This window comes from Oncorhynchus keta, chromosome 29 (genome assembly GCF_023373465.1).
Source record: "Oncorhynchus keta strain PuntledgeMale-10-30-2019 chromosome 29, Oket_V2, whole genome shotgun sequence".
Lineage (NCBI taxonomy): Eukaryota > Metazoa > Chordata > Actinopteri > Salmoniformes > Salmonidae > Oncorhynchus > Oncorhynchus keta.
In genome coordinates, this window is record NC_068449.1 from 26484532 (window position 1) to 26500218 (window position 15687).

A 15687-nucleotide genomic window follows, 5' to 3' on the forward strand; every position below is an offset into this window, starting at 1 on the left:
TTAAAATAAAAATGGAAACATTTGAAATGCTAGCATGGTAGCCTACATTCATGTGGAGTGCCCTTATTTTCCTTGCAGCCCTGCAATTCGACCCCTCTCTCTCTGTAATCATATTGGGCCAGGAACTGAAAGGTTGCTGGTTCAAATCCCAGAGCTGACTAAGTGAAAAAACTGTTGATATGCCCTACAAAGTAGTCATCATTGACATATCTAGCATTTTCATTAAATGTTATTATTGTCATTATACAGGTACACTCCCTCTCATCACCAGGGGGTCAATGATGTAACCAACATCATAACCACATCATAACCACTCCTGTTGTGTCCCATACCAACCAAATGTAGATAATGTACCTATTGAGATAAAGACTTGATTCACTGAGTTATTTCAAATGTGTGGAAACTGCCTCTTCCTCTTTGAATTTGGGGATGGCTACCAAAGAATTCAAACCAATCTGTGACATTTAAATTTGCTCAAACCCACCCTATAGTTTACTGAAAACAAATGCTTATGGCTCAATATTACATTTACAGAGATTGCCGAGTGTGGCTTTATTAGGCTGCTAAATGATGCTGTAGCTCTTTATGACAGTTTAGGTCCCCAGTTTACAATTGGCTCATTTATCCCCCTCCTCTCCCCTGTAACTATTCCCCAGGTCGTTGCTGTAAATGAGAACGTGTTCTCAGTCAACTTACCTGGTCAAAAATAATAATAATAATTGACTGACAGTACTACATTCTGACCCCTGCGCTCCTTTCCCGAACACGTATGATAAGAATTCCCTTCGGAAATGGGGTTGGAAATCCCTTTGGCAGAGTGTGGGCACTGTCATCATGGAAACTGTTAGTCGTGCCACTGTGATGAGCCCCAGACAATGTCGTCTCAAACTCTATGGCCATGTGCATCAGCCGTGATAGCACTAGATACCGTAATAATGTTAACACGTTTGCTTTGGAGAGAATCACTGGAGAAGAATGTCACAATGTGAAAAGCCCCCCAAATGTTTTGTTATAATTACGTCTCTGCCTTAAATCTGTTAAATATATATTTTTAAACTATATACAGTGCATTCGGAAAGTATTCAGAGCACTTCACTTTTTCCACATTTTTGTTTCGTTATAGCCTTATTCTAAAATGGATGAAATATATTTTTCCCTGATCAATCTACACACTATACCCCAGAATGACAATAAATACATAGAAATACCTTATATTCATACCCTTTGCTCTGAGACTCAAAATTGAGCTAAGGTGAATCCTGTTTCCATTGAGCATCCTTCAGATGTTTCTACAACTTCATTGGACATGGTTTGGAGTGGCAGACTCTGTATAAGGTCCCACATTTGACAGTGCATGTCAGAGCAAAAAGCAAGCCATGAGGTCAAAGGAATTGTCCGAAGAGCTCCGAAGACAGGATTGTGTCAAGGCACAGATCTGGGGAAGGGTACCAAAACATTTCTGCAGTATTGAAGGTCCCCAAGAACAAAGTGGTCTCAATTCTTAAATAGAAGAAGTTTGGAACCACCAAGACTCTTCCTAGAGCTGGCCGCCCGGTCAAACTGAGCAATCGGGGGGAGAAGGGGCGTCAGATAGCCTAGTGGTTAGAGTGTTGGACTTGTAACAGAAAGGTTGCAGATCGACTCCCTGAGCTGACAAGGTAAAAAATATGTCGTTCTGCCCCTGAACGAGGCAGTTAACCCACTGTTCCTAGGCCGTCATTGAAAATAAGAATTTGTTCTTAACTGACTGGCCTAGTTAAATAAAGGTTAAAAAAGAAGGTAAAAAAGGGCCTTAGTCAGGGAGGTGACCAAGAACCTGATGGTCACTCTGACAGAGCTCCAGAGTTCCTCTGTGGGGAGGGGAGAATCTTCCAGAAGGACAACCACCTCTGCAGCATTCCACTAATCAGGCCTTTATAGTAGTAGAGTGGCCAGACGAAAGCCACTCCTCAGTAAAAGGCACATGATAGCCCTATTGGAGTTTGGCAAAAGACAAGATACAAGATTCTCTGGTCTGATGAAAGCAAGATTGAACTCTTTGGCCTGAATGGCCAATACCATCCCTACGGTGAAGCATGGCGGTGGAGCATGCTGTAGGAATGCTTTTCAGCGGTATGGACTGGGAGACTAGTCAGGGTCAAGGGAAGGTTGAATGAAGCAAAGTACAGAGAGATCCTTGATGAAAACATGCTCCAGAGCGCTCAGGATCTCAGACTGGGGCGAAGATTACCCTTCCAACAGGGCAATGACTCTAACCACACAGCCAATACAACGCAGGAGTGGCTTCGGGACAAGTCTCTGAATGTCCTTGAGTGGCCCAGCCAGAGCCCGGACTTGAGCCCGATCAAACATCGCTGGAAAGACCTGAAAATAGCTGTGCAGTGCCGCTCCCATCCAACCTGACGGGATGTAATGGCTGCCAAAGGTGCTTCAACAAAGTACTAAGTAAAGGGTCTGAATACTTATGTGACAGTTATATTTCTGTTTTTATTTTGATAATGTCTAAAAACCTGTTTTTGCTTTGTCATTAAGGGGTTTTGTGTGTCGATTGAAGGAGGGAAAAAACTATTTCATACATTTTAGAATAATGCTGTAACGTAACAAAGTGTGGAAAAAGTGAAGGAGTCTACTTTCCAAGTGCACTGTATGATCGAAAGATACGCGTCATTGTTTCTGTGTCGGACATGCGTAGATTCTCTGACTCGACATCCACTGTACTTGTATGCATGTCATGGCCTTGCTGGCCTCCCTGCTCATGGAAACTAAGGAACTGGTTTGATATGAGAAACATGAAAAGAGCAGTTACTGATAACAAATAAGAGACAGAAAAAACACAAGCATAATCTATATTTACTAGGAAAATAACAGATGAGTGACTGTAAGTAAATCTAACTTATGAGTTCTGACCCTCTGAAGTCGACTTCTTCTGGTCTCAGAACAAAAATAGAACTCTTTCCTATGAAATTAAACAATGAATTGCCTCTTCACAGGGCCACTGTGAATTCAGCTGGAGTTGAATTCCAGCTATAGCCTCACAACAATCCCACATCCACATTGTATATCTCCTGTGTCCCTCTCAGATCAGACTGTCAGATCAGTGAGACTTACTGACCTCAGTGAAAGGTGCTGCTTGACAGAGCATGGATGAAAACGGAGCCGGGAGACAAAACTTTAGCCTAAGAGTATATAAGAATGCCAAGTCATTGCCTTGGAACGCACACCTGAGGTTCAATCTCAAACTGTCCCAGGAGCCCAAAATATTTACTATTTGTGTTTAGTCCACACAGGCTCACTATCCTCCCCTGCATATGGTTCTCTACCGTGGTGATTTTAGCATGTAAATCTTGGTTGGGCAAACTCACAAAAAAACGGTTTTTGACGCATGCCAGCAAAGCCACTACACAACACAACACTAAACAATACATTAATTGCACTATAACGGTGACCACAAACTGTTAGGGCCAACATAAAGCTGCTCCAACAGCAGTCCCATCACCTTACCACTGCTACACCTGGCTATCAGCGGAGCCTTGTCTGACAAGGAAACAGTTCAATCAGCCTCATTTACTGCCTTTAAAAAAACATTATTTGCTTAAAGAAATGTGGTTCCTACTGACAACTGAGATGTACAAACTATGGCATTAGGGGCCGACGAGCAGATAAGAGGCAATCCGTAATTTCGATTAAGACATTATTGAGCGGACTAGGATGTACGTAGTCAATATAACTATTTGTTCAGCACTTTTGAGATGTACAGCGACAGAATTCAGAACATGGGCCGTTCTTACAGTGTTCTCCCTGTACACCAAGTCAGAACCATAGGATGGATAAAGGGGGCATATAAGAAGATAATGAAAGCTCTTACAATATTCAATGATGACATTTCTAGGCTACATGTGCACCACCAAGTCAGAACAGTAGGCTACATTATGAGGGGAAAGAGGACCAAATTATTAAGGTGATGCACATGGGTTACTAACAGTTTACTACACAACATACACTTAGTATTACTTAGCTACACTATACATATCTCCCTGGCATATTACATAATTTATGGAGAAGCAAACAAGACATTTTTGGACTCACCTTGTTGTGCTATGCTCACTTGAACAGGAAGGTGAAGAGTCAGTCCGTTGTAGGCAAATAGACACCCTTTTTCCAGATGACTACCTGAATGAAGCTGGTTAAGACAATGCCAAGACTGTGCAAAGCTGTCATCAAGGCAAAAGGTGGCTACTTTGAAGAATCTGAAATATAAATTATATTTTGATTTGTTTAACACTTTTTTTGGTTACTACATGATTCCATATGTATTATTCCATAGTTTTGATGTCTGCATTATTATTCTGCAGTGTAGAAAATAGTAAAAGTAAAGAAAAACCCTTGAATGAGTAGCTGTGTCCAAACTTTTGACTGGTACTGTATATATATATATTTTTTAGCTAAACAGTTGGGGCTCAAAACAGATGGGCCTTTGCCCAAAATGACAGGTCACCACTGTTTCTCTGCGTCAACCAGTGGCCTCTGCTGTGGAACATTGGCTGCATTTATAGGAAGACATAGGAAGACACAGATGCAACTTAGTAGCATTAATGTGAACACAAGGTAGAAATCTCTGAACATTGTGAATATCAACAGCTAGGCATGTATATGAACCAAAGTTAGCTGGCCAACTTATTAACCCTGCTTTGTGATACACCTCCCTGTGTTTTTCTTTTTTGTTTACATATTTTTATGTCTCCCCTTCTGAGGCCTCCAATGATACTGTGCCTTTGAAGTGTATGGACTCATTACATTATTATAGGATTTGATGGAGAGGGATATATTTCACTGAGAATGTCACAAAGGTCAGTTCTCCTACAATGGCTGTAGGGTACAATCAAGGCTACACACACAGAACTCAAATCGGAGCAGGATGGATGTTAGAGTCTATAGTAATGGACTTCAGTATTGGGTGTGTGTGTGCGCATCACAGGAGGTTTGTGGCACTTTAATTGGCGAGGACGGGCTCGTGTTAATGTCTGGTTTCCATGTGTTTGATGCCATTCCATTCGCTCTGTTCCAGCCATTATCATGAGCCGTCCTCCCCTCAGCAGCCTCCACTGGCACGGATGTGTGTGGCGTGATTGATGGATCATTGTATGCAGATGTTTGATCAGCAAATCCATATTTGGAGCATTGTGGCACAGGCTGCAGGCCATATTTGGAGCATTGTGGCACAGGCTGCAGGCCATATTTGGAGCATTGTGGCACAGGCTGCAGGCCATATTTGTGTACAGCATCTTGATTCCAGGAGATTGAACAAGTTGAGTGTATCTTTACAGAAACAGAGCGATAATAGTAAGACAATTGACATCAGTCATGTCAAGACACGTTGCTATAGGCCCTTTTTGACAGTACAGAATGTCAACCGCTAAAGGGAGAGAATCTATTGATTTTAGACCGTACTCATCCTGGTATGCCATCGCATATCAATGGTACCTCACCTATGTTATACAGGGCAGTGTCCCCATCACTGCCCTATTACATCTGATAGTAGAATAAGTCAAAGCAACAGACTAGCAATCATAGCAATAGCAGTAGTAGTACCAACAGTAGTTGTTGCAGGAGAAGGACCCATGGATCTTCTATTGTCGGCATAAAAGCTGTCACATCGAAGTCGTGCACCAGCCGTTTCCGAAAGAGGACATGTGGGAATTGATATGTCATTCCTGCCACAGTAAGGCATTGTAATAATTGATCATTGTAATCAATGCTTGACTTGGACTGAAATAGGTGTCGGTACTTATTTCAAATCAAATGACATTTGAATATTTGTCACATGCTTCGTTAACAAAAAATGTAGACTAACAGTGAAATGCTTACTTGCGGGCCCTTCCCAACAATGCAGAGAGAAAGAAAATGGAAAAAGTAATAATAATAGAAAAGTAATAACACATAATAATAAATACACAATGAGTAACGTCTATATATATATAGGGTACCAGTATCTAGTTGATGTGCAGAGGTACGAGGTAATTCAGGTAGATATGTACATATAACTACTTGGAATAAAGCAACTAGGCAACAGGATAGATAATAAACAGTAGCAGCAAAAAGGTTAGTGCAAAAAGGGTCAATGCAGATAGTCCGGGTAGCTATTTTGTTAACTATTTACCTAACTATTATGCAGTCTTATGTCTTTTGGGTAGAAGCTGTTCAGGGTCTTGTTGGTTCCAGACCTGCATCGGCAGGAGCTACACAATAATATTGAGCTAATATTCTTTAAGAGGCACAGGAGCTCAAGCAGTAGATGATTTGACGTGCCCGTATTCAGCTCCGGTGAGCTCCTGCCCAAGTCAAGCACTGATTATAATTACAGATAAATTGTACTCCAGGCAAAAAGTGTAAGCTCTTTCCTTAAAACATGATATGTCTTAAGAAGTGAGCCTACAGTCAGAGAATGATTACAATACACAGTCAAAGAATGGTAATATGGCCACTAAACCACATCATAATAAACCCTTACATGTTCTGTATTTATGTGATCAGTAGATCATTATTAGCTGGGTGGTTCGAGCCCTGAATGCTGATTTGCTGACAGCTGTGCTACATCAGACCGTATACCACAGGTATGACAAAACATGTATTTTTACTAATTCATTTGGTAACCCATTTATAATAGCAATAAGGCATCTCGGGGGTTTGTGGTATATGTCCAATATACCACAGCTAAGGGTATGTATCCAGGCATTCCACGTTGCATCGTGCATAAGAACAGCCCTTAGCCTTATTGCTGAAATAGAACTGTATGGGATTTCATCAAAACATATTTTTTGCTTCTAATAAAATGTATTCATATTTTCTTATTGCCGACATAACATCCACTGACTGAGAAGCTTTGTATTCATATTAAATTGCACCATGGGGGGTCAAAAGAAGCAGCCAGAGTTCATTCAGACTGTGGTGTGATCTCAAAGCCTCAATTTCACCCACACAATACATTGTGATGCCACTATATTACTAATGACTTTTGGTTCTGGATGGGACCCCTGGCCAACCTTCCCATTAAAATGCTGCATTCTGCACAAAATCATCTGCATTTTTAGAACCACCCTTACCACTGCACAAGATGCACAAACACTGCTGCAGTACCAGCCTTCTGTGTTAGTGAAGGTTTGTTATAGCTGTCATAATATACGTATATGTGGCCCTACACTGCTGTTCCTTAAATGTGTTATCCTTTTTTATAGTTGTTTACCCTATGTGAGTTTGTTTGTGTGAGTGAGTGAGTGTGAGTTTGTTTGTGTGAGTGAGTGTGAGTTTGTTTGTGTGAGTGAGTGTGAGTTTGTTTGTGTGAGTGAGTGTGAGTTTGTTTGTGTGAGTGAGTGTGAGTTTGTTTGTGTGAGTGAGTGTGAGTTTGTTTGTGAGTGTGAGTTTGTTTGTGTGAGTGAGTGTGAGTTTGTTTGTGTGAGTGAGTGAGTGAGTGTGAGTTTGTTTGTGTGAGTGAGTGTGAGTTTGTTTGTGTGAGTGAGTGAGTGAGTGTGAGTTTGTTTGTGTGAGTGAGTGTGAGTTTGTTTGTGTGAGTGAGTGTGAGTTTGTTTGTGTGAGTGAGTGAGTGTGAGTTTGTTTGTGTGAGTGAGTGTGAGTTTGTTTGTGTGAGTGAGTGTGAGTTTGTTTGTGTGAGTGAGTGTGAGTTTGTTTGTGTGAGTGAGTGTGAGTTTGTTTGTGTGAGTGAGTGTGAGTTTGTTTGTGTGAGTGAGTGTGAGTTTGTTTGTGTGAGTGAGTGTGAGTTTGTTTGTGTGAGTGAGTGTGAGTTTGTTTGTGTGAGTGAGTGTGAGTTTGTTTGTGTGAGTGAGTGTGAGTTTGTTTGTGTGAGTGAGTGTGAGTTTGTTTGTGTGAGTGAGTGTGAGTTTGTTTGTGTGAGTGAGTGTGAGTTTGTTTGTGTGAGTGAGTGTGAGTTTGTTTGTGTGAGTGAGTGTGAGTTTGTTTGTGTGAGTGAGTGTGAGTTTGTTTGTGTGAGTGAGTGTGAGTTTGTTTGTGTGAGTGAGTGTGAGTTTGTTTGTGTGAGTGAGTGTGAGTTTGTTTGTGTGAGTGAGTGTGAGTTTGTTTGTGTGAGTGAGTGTGAGTTTGTTTGTGTGAGTGAGTGTGAGTTTGTTTGTGTGAGTGAGTGTGAGTTTGTTTGTGTGAGTGAGTGTGAGTTTGTTTGTGTGAGTGAGTGTGAGTTTGTTTGTGTGAGTGAGTGTGAGTTTGTTTGTGTGAGTGAGTGTGAGTTTGTTTGTGTGAGTGAGTGTGAGTTTGTTTGTGTGAGTGAGTGTGAGTTTGTTTGTGTGAGTGAGTGTGAGTTTGTTTGTGTGAGTGAGTGTGAGTTTGTTTGTGTGAGTGAGTGTGAGTTTGTTTGTGTGAGTGAGTGTGAGTTTGTTTGTGTGAGTGAGTGTGAGTTTGTTTGTGTGAGTGAGTGTGAGTTTGTTTGTGTGAGTGAGTGTGAGTTTGTTTGTGTGAGTGAGTGTGAGTTTGTTTGTGTGAGTGAGTGTGAGTTTGTTTGTGTGAGTGAGTGTGAGTTTGTTTGTGTGAGTGAGTGTGAGTTTGTTTGTGTGAGTGAGTGTGAGTTTGTTTGTGTGAGTGAGTGTGAGTTTGTTTGTGTGAGTGAGTGTGAGTTTGTTTGTGTGAGTGAGTGTGAGTTTGTTTGTGTGAGTGAGTGTGAGTTTGTTTGTGTGAGTGAGTGTGAGTTTGTTTGTGTGAGTGAGTGTGAGTTTGTTTGTGTGAGTGAGTGTGAGTTTGTTTGTGTGAGTGAGTGTGAGTTTGTTTGTGTGAGTGAGTGTGAGTTTGTTTGTGTGAGTGAGTGTGAGTTTGTTTGTGTGAGTGAGTGTGAGTTTGTTTGTGTGAGTGAGTGTGAGTTTGTTTGTGTGAGTGAGTGTGAGTTTGTTTGTGTGAGTGAGTGTGAGTTTGTTTGTGTGAGTGAGTGTGAGTTTGTTTGTGTGAGTGAGTGTGAGTTTGTTTGTGTGAGTGAGTGTGAGTTTGTTTGTGTGAGTGAGTGTGAGTTTGTTTGTGTGAGTGAGTGTGAGTTTGTTTGTGTGAGTGAGTGTGAGTTTGTTTGTGTGAGTGAGTGTGAGTTTGTTTGTGTGAGTGAGTGTGAGTTTGTTTGTGTGAGTGAGTGTGAGTTTGTTTGTGTGAGTGAGTGTGAGTTTGTTTGTGTGAGTGAGTGTGAATGGAAGACTGATGAAACAAGTAAAAGGCAAGCCCTTGTTTGCGCCTGCTGCAGTTGTGCTTTTGTTGAATTTCCACAAATGGACTAATTTATCAGTCAGGGGTAAGACATCTCTTTGCATTCCCACAGAGACTGTAGGATAGACTTGCACAATGTGAGGTCACACGTACCGCAGAGATAAAAAAAGAAAGAGGCCAATATACTTAAAGAAACAAGATACAATTATCTTCCTGACATTACTGTGTTGAAATAGACGGTATTACCATTTCCAATAAAGTAATATGAGCAGGAAAAAAGGCATGTGAACATACAGTATAGCAACATACCCTGCCAAACAAAATATCACTTCAAAGAAGAAAGAGAATCCAAAAGAGCTCTGCTCCTGCCATTCATACATACAGTATATCATACATTATTTACTAGGTCTTTCGGGATAAGACAGCCTGGTTTAACTTAACCAAGAACCACTTGAAGACAAACATGGAGCTCAGGTTTAACTGCTGAATTTTTTTACACTTTAAATAGGCTGCTGCTGAGATTAGGTTATTATTTATTAAAAATGACAGATTCTGAATGTCTTCACGAAAAGGCCTCATATCTATCTTTAGCCTTGTGTGTAGAGAAGCAGCCATGCGAGCACAGCACTCGAGGTACCATGGCAAAGCAGCATTGAGTCGGAATAGACCTCAGGGCCATAGTCTTTTTTCACACGCTTGGGTGCATCCATTGGTCAAGAAGCAAGATTTTGCCAATGTTAAAGATTACACAATTAACCATCAGAATGTAAATACAAAGCCACTGTATACTGTTCTAGTCTCACTTCTCTTTGTCAGTGTTCTTGAAGAAAGTTACTCTTTAAAGAGCAACTGCCTCTAAAAACCAACTTCTCATTTAGAAATCGGCCTATGTGGCATCGATATGAAACATTTATTATACTGACAAAATGTACTACAAAGTGTAAATATGGTAGGATAATATCAGTCTTTTCAAAAACAGAGTTTTATGAGACTTGTAGTTGTGACTGCATCACAACGTAAATGAAGGTCGTTTTTTTTTTCAATCCTGCCCACATGCCCACAGCTGGCAGCACACAAGTATGCGACCCAATCGCTGAATGAGACCCAATCGTAATGCCCATGGTAAATTTGAGTTGACTTTGGATATCCTTATTTGGCTGGTTAGGGACCATCAGTAAATTACACAATGTACATGGAAAAATATGTTAAAATTCAAATAGATCCAAATTTCAACGACTTAAAAACCTCAAAACAACTTTAAATTGTTGAAATGTATATACAAATATTGAAAGCATTTAATAAGAAACGTAAAAGGTGTGCAACATTAAAATATTGTCTCATTTACATTGTGTAATTTATTGACGGTCTGTAAGTCAAACCAACTTTGCCACGGTCACACACCAGCTGGCTGAAGCTAATTGGCCAAATCATTTGGCTAACATTTCCCATGTCACGTTTGAATTCAGTCATGGCCGCTAGCATTTCTTAGTGAACTAAATCTAAAACGAGGCCAAATCAGGAAATGTGCTTTGTTAATTCAGGTTTGAGAGATAACATGTTTTTCTATGTGTTTTTTTCTCTTCAAAGTTGACTTTCGGAGTTCTAAGCTGTTGATAACATCTAATAAATTAATACAAAAGCTTGGGACAATGTCATAATATCTGTTTTTTTAAAATTGTCCCAAAAACCTAAATAGTCCAGAGAGGCCTCTTATGTGACACATACAGAAGTTAACTTTTATAATGAAAAAGTTGCAGAATTATGCAAGATATTCATGATAAACAAAGCTTATTAGAGCTGGGTTTCAATTTTAATTACAGTGCAAGGCTGAGGACACGCCATCAACCACAGTCCCCTTGGGCACAAACAATGTGGCGGTCAGCCTTATCTCCCTCATCAAACACGCTATTTCAGCATAACAGACCATTGAACACCAAAGCACTCAAAAAGCCACACAGTCTTGTATGCTTCCAAATGAGCATGCAGTATATATAATGAAAAGTGTTTTTTCATGACAAACCAAATATTAGATTAAACACAGACACGACCTTGAAGACTTAGCGAGAAACTCTTCATCGTGGTGTTCCTGCAGTGTTGCTGTTGGCATAGTGTTGAGTTTTTGTCTGTGGTTCTGTCGCTACTCTGTTGGCATAGTGTTGAGTTTTTGTCTGTGGTTCTGTCGCTACTCTGTTGGCATAGTGTTGAGTTTTTGTCTGTGGTTCTGTCGCTACTCTGTTGGCATAGTGTTGAGTTTTTGTCTGTGGTTCTGTCGCTACTCTGTTGGCATAGTGTTGAGTTTTTGTCTGTGGTTCTGTTGCTACTCTGTTGGCATAGTGTTGAGTTTTTGTCTGTGGTTCTGTTGCTACTCTGTTGGCATAGTGTTGAGTTTTTGTCTGTGGTTCTGTCGTTGGCTAGTGTTGAGTTTTTCTGTTTCTGGCATAGTGTTGAGTTTTTGTCTGTGGTTCTGTTGCTACTCTGTTGGCATAGTGTTGAGTTTTTGTCTGTGGTTCTGTTGCTACTCTGTTGGCATAGTGTTGAGTTTTTGTCTGTGGTTCTGTTGCTACTCTGTTGGCATAGTGTTGAGTTTTTGTCTGTGGTTCTGTTGCTACTCTGTTGGCATAGTGTTGAGTTTTTGTCTGTGGTTCTGTTGCTACTCTGTTGGCATAGTGTTGAGTTTTTGTCTGTGGTTCTGTTGCTACTCTGTTGGCATAGTGTTGAGTTTTTGTCTGTGGTTCTGTCGCTACTCTGTTGGCATAGTGTTGAGTTTTTGTCTGTGGTTCTGTTGCTACTCTGTTGGCATCTGGGTCTCTTTTCACACCTGTCACATTGACAGACCACTGACTGATTTCTCCTGGGTGAAAAAAAAACGAACTCTGTTGTTTACCATAGGGGTTATTACATAGCAACGCTAGAGCATGAACGTCCAAATCTACTCATCTGAATCGACAAACTTTCAAACAAGATTTGTTTAAGAGTTGATATTTTCATTTTTGCAGATGGCTTCTTTCCTGAGTTAAATCAGCCAGCTGTGGTTTCCACCTGAGCAGGCCGGTCCAGAATACATGATGCTGAGACTGATTAGGCACATTGACACACAGGCAGTGATATCAATGTATCAACTGAGATTGTTACTGAAGGAAGATAGAGATCCCTGGGGCCAAGAGGATCATGATATATGTACCTCAGCTAGAAAAAATGCCAGTCTGTGCTGTGATGATTCAAGCTAGGATTGTGCAGGATTAGTAACTGGAAAACAGTCTGCTTGAGGAGAAGCAGGGGGTTGTTGTCCTGCATATTCCTTCACATTTCCAACGGTGTGGACTTTATGGGGTATTTAACTGTTAAAACCAGAGGATCTACTGTGCCTTCGGAAATTATTCATATCCCCTCATTCTACATTTTGTTATGTTACAAATCCTAAATGTATAAATATACTTTTTTTTCTCATCTATCTACCCACAATGCCTCATAATGACAAAGTAAAATAATGTTTTTATACATTTTTGCAAATTGAATGAAAATGAAATACAGATAGTATATCTCATTTACATAAGTATTCACACCACTGAGTCAAGCGATTACAGCTGTGAGTCTTTCTGGGTAAGTCTCTAAAGGTTTTGCACACCTGGATTGTATTTAAAAAAGGTATTCTTCAAGCTCTGTCAAGTTGGTTGTTGATCATTGCTGGCTGGACAAGTCTTGCCATAGATTTTTTTAGACGATTTTAAGTCACAACTGTAACTAGGCCACTGTAACTAGGCCAACTAGGCCACAATCAATGTTGTCTTGGTAAAAAACTCCCGTGTATATTTGGCCTTGTGTTTTAGGTTATTTTCCTGCTGAAAGATGAATTTGTCTCCCAGTGTCTGTTGGAAAGCAGAATGTATTATGTTTTCCTGTAGGATTTTGCCTGTGCTTAGCTCTATTCCATTTATTTTTATCATAAAAAAACTCTGTAGTCCTTGTCGATGACAGGCATACCTATAACATGATGCAGCACCACCATGACTGAAATGATTAAGAATGGTACTCAGTGATGTGTTGTGTTTGATTTGCCCCAAATATAACGCTTTGTATTCATGACATTAAGTTAGTTTCTTTGCCATATTTTTTAGCGCTTTTACTTTAGTGCTTTATTACAAACAGGATGCATGTTTTAGAATATTTGTATGCTGGACGGGCTTCCTTCTTTTCACTCTGTCCTTTAAGTTAGTATTGTGGAGTAACTACAATGTTGTTAATCCATTTTCAGCTTTCTCCTATCACATCTGTTAAACTCTGTGACTGTTTTAAAGTCACCATTGGCCTCATGGTGAAATCCCAGAGCGGTTTCCTTCCTCTCCAGTAAATTAGTTAGGAAGGACGCCTGTATCATTCTTGTGACTGGCTGTATTGATCCAAAAGTGTAATTAATAACTTCACCGTGCTTAAAGGAATACTCCATGTCTGATTTTTTTTATTTTAAATTACCCATATTTTGCAAGGCATTGGAAAACCTATCTCGTCTTTGTGGTTTTAAATTCACTGCTCGACTGAGAGACCTTACAGATAATTGTGTGTTGTGACTTGTTAAGCACATTTTCGCTCCTCGTCGTACTGTATTTTAGGCTTGCCATAACAACATTTCAGCTTTTCATTTGAATTCATTTGTAAACATTTACCAAAACATATTTCCACTTTGAGATTATGGGGTATTGTGTGTAGGCCAGTGACACACAATCTAAATGTAATCAATTTTAAATTCAGGATGTAACACAACAATATGTGGAAACAGTCAAGGGGTTTGAATACTTTCTGAAGGCACTGTATTTCTTCTCTGTTGCCAAGGAAACTGGGGAGGTTGTTCTCCCAGATTTAGCTTGACATCATGCTAGGGCCGGCAGCTCAGGACATATAGGCCAGGGCTTTCCCATTATCCAGAGGTGTGTGCTTGATTTTTTGTGCTTTTTGGCCTGGAACACTCAGGGACACTCAGGTGCCCTGAAAGGACAGCATAGACAAAAGTAAACAAGAATGTAAACATTTGTTTGAATCAGACACCGATAAGAAGATGTTTGTTGAATGCTTTGTACAGCAGACAATTTGTCTTTGCTCTGTAAAATGGAACTGAAACGGATTTGGCATCTCCTCCGTTTTTGAAAAATGTAATATTTCGTGGTTAGGATATAGAATAAACTAGGATATACAAATAATTGTTTAAATAATTAAAGATTAAAGAGATACCAAATAGATGTTCAGATGAGGAATCAGCTACTATAATTAAAGTCCGTCTGTTGTTAAAAGAGGTATTGTTTCACCATTACATACGTGGTTCACGCAGCATACAAGCCTCAAAATTATGTCAGTAAACATGGACAATGTTGACAGTTCTTTTAAATCTCCACTGCTAGCCTCGCTTCGTTTTCTGAGCTCAGAGCCAGTAACCCTTGGGGTGAGTGGCAGTTGTCTCTGCCTGCAGCCCAGGCTTCCTGCCGTGAAGGCCTGGAGAACCAACACATGGCAGCTTGGCTCGCCTAAGTGACAAACAGGAACCTCAGCAAGTTGGCACCTTCAAAGCCTTTCACAACTTGGACATTTTGTACAACCTTGTTAGTGCTACTCTGTAAGTATAGATGTCTTACAGGCTGACTACACCGATCGCGTCGCGTGCGTGAGCATTGCAAAATACATTTAGAAAACTATATTATTCAATTGTTGCACTCACACTGCTCGTGCGCGCCAACGTGCGTCTGCTTTGCCAAGGGCTAAAATAGAAGTCAGTTCTGACGCAGATCGCGTTGAAAGTCCTGCCTCTCCCATCTCCTCATTGGTTTATAGAAGCAGGTACCTACATGCCATATCCTCATTGGTTATACTCACGTGGGTGACTGAAAGAGGAACGAGGTGGCAGTAATGCACATAATTTATACAAGTTGCCAGTCGCAATATAAAGTCAAGAGAAGAAAAATCCTAGAAGGAGGAGAAATGACTAGAAACGATTCGGTTGACCGTTTTATGTGTGGATTAATTGCCTGAGTAGAGGACCTTGTGCTTTTCAGGTAAACTAACAACTCAATGTTTATATCCCAGGAGAAATGATCTAGCAACAGCAAGCTAGCTAAATAGAACAAATTATCTAGCAAGTGCAAGCTAGCTAGCTAAATTGCCATAAAGGTTTAATGCTTTTCGACCTGTCCCCAAATTAATGTAATTGGTTCAGAGTTTGTTTTGATATTTTATTTATTTATTTGAGTCTCTGATGGCACAGCTGGTGCTGCAGTACAGCGCCCTTATCCACTGCGCCACCCGGGAGGCCCATTGTTTTGATATTTTAAACTGCGTGTCGTGATGGCGTTTGGTGTGGGGGGACAAAATACATTTATGCACGATGGCGCACGACGGAGCATGATGGTGCACACACGCAGCCGGTTTGGGTTCCGTGTTAGTTACCACTTATGGAGACAGAACTAAATGTATATACAGTGGGGCAAAAAAGTATTTAGT